This window comes from Balaenoptera musculus, chromosome X (assembly GCF_009873245.2).
Source record: "Balaenoptera musculus isolate JJ_BM4_2016_0621 chromosome X, mBalMus1.pri.v3, whole genome shotgun sequence".
NCBI classification, from domain to species: domain Eukaryota; kingdom Metazoa; phylum Chordata; class Mammalia; order Artiodactyla; family Balaenopteridae; genus Balaenoptera; species Balaenoptera musculus.
The window spans coordinates 117,188,115-117,193,162 of NC_045806.1; positions in this window are offsets into that span (position 1 = coordinate 117,188,115).

Genomic DNA, 5,048 nt, shown 5'->3' on the forward strand with positions numbered 1-5,048 from the left:
AGATATGATGTTCTTTGGAGAATATGTGGTTTGGGCAAAATCGAAGCGTTTTTAAGTATCTTACGGCTCCGAGCCCGGTGCACTCTCCACCGGTGGTGAGCTGTCGAGCTCGTACTGCGCGCTGGCGCCAAGTACCTTCTCCCAGTCCTGTGAGGGCTCATCTAAAGGTCAGGGGCCTGAGGCTCACGAAGCTCAGGCAACTTGATGGGGTCCTACAGCAGAGCAAGCAGCAGGACCCGGGTGCTGCCCCAGATGGGGCTCGTTTGACTCCCACGTGGTAAGGGAGGGAGCTCACTGGTGAGAGTGTTAGAGGCTGCGTCCTGCCCTCCACTCAGTCTGGTGCTCTTCAAGTCCGTGGTTCTGTAATAACAACACTGATGAGAGCTAACTTGCTTTGCCCACCTTCCAGGCGCCGGGGGCCATGTTAAATCCTTGACTTTCATTATTTCATTTCCTCCTCACAATAATCCTCTGAGGCAGGTACTGTTTTGTTCCCCTTCCTCACTTCATTCCCTCTCCCTACGTGATCTCATCCACACCCTCAGCTGTAGTTAGTACCTCTATTCCCATGGGCGACAAACATCTCTCCAGACTTCTCTGAGCTTTCAAGACCAGGATTTCTGATTGCCTGCTTGACTTCTTACTTGAATTTATTCATGCATTCACTTGGCAAATGTTTATTGAGCACCTACTATGTATCAAGCACAGTTCTAGATGCTAAGGATTGTAACACTATAGAAAATAGACAGGGACTTCCCTGGCGGTCCAGTGGTTAAGACTCCACGCTTCCACTGCAGAGGGCACGGGTTCCATTCCTGGTCAGGGAACTAAGATCCACATGCCACGTGGCACAGCAAAAAAAAAAAAAAAAAAAAAAAGACAAGAATCCCTTTCTCAAGGAGCTTACATTCTGGTGGGGAAAACACAATAGGTAAGAAAGAAAAGAAAAATATCTAGGTAGTAAGAAGAGCTAAGGTAAAAAAATAAAGCAGAGAAGATATCAAATATTGGAGGAGTGCTGACTTTTTAGGTAGGGTGGAGAGAGAAGGCTTTGCTGATGATGTGGTGTTTGAATAAGGGAGGTGAAGGAGGTGGGGGAGGAGAGAGAGGACTGTAAAACACCTCCAGATCAGCAGGTCCAAAACCCAACCCATGATTTCCCCCTGAAAATCTAATCCTTTTCCAGTGATCTCAAGATCAAGAAATGACCCCACCAACTATTGAGTTAGTCAAGTCAGAAACATAGGAGTCATCCCTGACTCCACACTCTCTCTCTCCCTTCACCACACCCTTGTCACCAGGTCTAATCCGTCACCAAGTTCTATTGCTTCTGTCTCCTAAATGCTTCCTGTAGAGCAATGTGCTTCCCCATCTCCGTTCCCACCACTGTGGTCCAGCCCCCATCCTCTCTCACCTGAACCAATGCAATGGCCTCTTAACTGGTCTCCCTGCTTCCGCTCTGGACCTCATCTAATTTGTTCTCCTCACAGCACCCAGAGTTACCTTTTCCAAACTCAAATCTGATAATGCCTTGCTTAAAGCTTACCATGCCATCACATAGCTCTTAAGCTCTTATTGGTAGGATGGAGGCCAAACTCATGACCTGTATGGTCTGACACCAACCTCCTTCTCCAGCCTTGTTTCATACCAGTATTGCCCCCCTCAACACACACACACACAACACACACACCAGCCACACTAGCTTTATTTCAGAATCTTAAGCAAGTCATGTTCTTGCCATGATAAGGCCTTTTTACATGCTGTTCCCCTTTCCTGGAATGCCCTTCTTCACCTATCTCAAGCCAATCTCTCTCATCTAGTTACCACCCCCTTCAGAGCCCAGCCTTCTCTGATCTTCTTGATTAGGTCAAATTCTCCTGTTACAGACTGTCACAACCTCACAGATTTTCCCTTTATAGCACTTTCACACATGTAATTTTACGCTGATTTGTCTGCCTGTTTGATTACTGTCTACCTGTCCCACTAAATGGTAACTCCCTGAGGACAGAGATTCATATGCTCATCACTGGATTCCCAGTGCCCAGAACAGTGCTTGACACTTAAGTAGGTGCTCAACAAATGTTTGTTGAGTGAATGAAAGAATGAATGAATGAATCACCATTTCACAGATGAGAAACTGAGGCTCAGAGAGGTAAAGTGTATCACTCAAGGCGACACAGCTAGTTGGTGGCAGAGCAGGGATTTGAGTCTAAATCTGTTAGATTCCATCTCCCATATTCTTTCTTCTGCCTCTTCCTGCCTTTTAAGTTTTACGTTGTTAACTTCACAAGTTACATGTGAATATATTCATGCTGTAAAAATTCAAACCATAAAGATTTTTAAACAGTAAAAAAGTATAATTCCCTTGGCTTTGGCCCTCCTGAGAAGTACCACTGTTAACATTTTGGTATCTATATTTCCAAGGCTCATTCTCTGCTTGGACTATATATATATATATATATATAATCTGTATCTATATCTGTCTATATTACATACACATACACACTGATAAACATAGTTCCATTGGGTTTTGTTTTTTACATTGATGGCTCATGCTAGGTGTATTCTTCTGAGATTTGTCTTATTAACTTAACTTTATGCTGTAAGATCTTTCGATGTCAGTTCATCAGCCTGGCACACTCCTTTGCATACATGAAGAGATGTTGAAATATTAAATAAATGAAGCATAAAATGTACAAGTGCCATTAAGTAATTATTTTGTTATCAAAAGAGAGTCAGGTAATAGCATTTTGGTGCAGTTCTTTATTATATGTCACTGTGCTACACTTTGGGGATTCACAGATGAGGAAGACAGTTCTTGCTTGTATCCTGTCAGCATGGATAGAGCTAGGAGGCATGAGACAGCAAGGCATGCCTAGGGCAACAGAAGTAGCTCTGTATTACCAGATCCTATAATGCAAAGGCAAATGTGGGAAAGACAAGGCGTGGGCACAGGCAGGGGCAAGATCATGTGGGGACTTATTTATCATGTTAAGGAGTGTGGATCTTTTCCTGAGGGCACAGGGAACCATGTAAGGATTACTGGTTAGGAATGCATTGACTGTAAGTAGCAGAAAATCTGCTAATAATGTATTTTTTCTCAAATATAACAAGAAGTCTTAAGGTAGGCAGTTGCCGGCTTTGGTTCAGAAGGTCAACAATGCTCTTGGAGCTCAAGCTGTATCTTTATATTCATCATCCTGATTTTGTTGGCTTTCATCTCTATGTTTATTGCCTCATAGTCACAAGGTGGCCACATGGCTCCAGGCATCACATCCATGTTCAAGGAAGTTAGAAGGGGAGAAGAGATTGTCTGCTCTCAGGAAAGCAAAAATATCCCCAGGATCTCCCAGCAGATTGAAGCTTATAACTCATTGGCTAGAATTGTGTTATGTGGCCACCCTAACTTCAAGGAAGGCTGGAGGAATTAGTATTTAATTTTTAGTTTCTAAAATGAGGGCACACAACAACTGGGAATGAGTGTTTTGGTACCCAGCCCAAATGATCTGCTTACAGTAGGATTTTACTCAGGGAATTGGCAGGAACTAACCTATCAGGCCCTTCTGCCGCTGTCGTGCCATTATAATTCTTCCCAAGAGATTTTTTTGGCAACTCTGAAATGTTGGGAAATTTTTCAGTCAGGCCTAAAAATGTTTGCCAAGAGAATAATGCAGGATTCCTGGTTGCATAGAGGGAATAGGTAATGCCCTTGTTAAAGTAGGATATTGCCACTTTCACCTGGAGGGAAGGTCTGTCCATCAGTCTCCAAATTGTAGCTGTTGGCTTAAGCCTATGTTGGAGAGGCCATACAGTTCTAAGAATCCACTCAGGAAGGATCAGATTTGAACCGGTTGAACTCATAGAGCTGCATCGGCTGCTCCACTTCAGCTTGTGGCCAGTCTCACTTGGTACTTGTATGTATGCCCTTTCTGGGAGAACCGTAACCAACCTACTGCCAGGAAATGCCACTACCTACAAGAAAAGGAAGACCTATTGGGGTCACGGTCTGATTCCAGGCCCCAGAAAGAAGAGTGTATTCATTATTCAACCTGCAAATGCTACTCTCCTGAATCACAAATTTGAAAACAAATGGGATCCAAAACCAATTTATTTTTTATTTTATTTTTATTTATTTTATTTCACTGTATTTTTTTGGTTTGGCTGCGCCGCGTGGTTTGTGGGATCTCAGTTCCCCGACCAGGGATTGAACCCATGCCCCCTACAGTGGAAGCGCCGTGTCCTAACCACTAGATCGCCAGGGAATTCCCCAAAACCAATTTAAAAGAAGAAGGAGGGGGAGGAAGAGGAAGAAGAAAAAGGAGAAGGAGAAGAAGAAGAAGACAACGGCCTGGGGGTTCAGGCTCTGCCGAGGTCCCCTGGCCTCAGCACTAGCACTGAGGTGGAAGGAGACTGCTACTTCTCCCTGTTCTCTCCACTCTTTTATCAATTCAGAGGGGCCCAGGTATTCATGAAGCTTGGCTGAATCCATGAGGGGAACACCTACAAAATGACTTTTCAGATGTGGTTGGGGCAATTAGAATAATTGACAATGTTTTTTGACCTGTGTGAATAACTTAATAATATGCCCATTTACTCTTGGCCTGAGCTTTCAAGACCAAACCAGGACAGCTCCATCTGCCAAGTGCCAGGCAAACCAGAATGTGGATGACTCAGACAAGCTGTCTGAAGTCCTAGATTCCTTTAATCCCCAACTCCCACCTCTCCATATTAAGAACATATGGAAGGACTTCCCTGGTGGCGCAGTGGTTAAGAATCTGCCTGCCAATGCAGGGGACACGGGTTCGATCCCTGGTCCGGGAAGATCCCACATGCCGCGGAGCAACTAAGCCTGTGCACTGCAACAAGAGAAGCCACCACTATGAGAAGCCCGCCCACCTCAATGAAGAGTAGCCCCCGCGCGCCGCAGCTGGAGAAAGCCCACACACAGCAACGAAGACCCAACGCAGCCAAAAAAAAAAAAAACATGTGGAGATTTGGAGGTTGCCCTTGTATCAAAATCCAGAGTACAGAGAGTTGGTTGAGGCCAT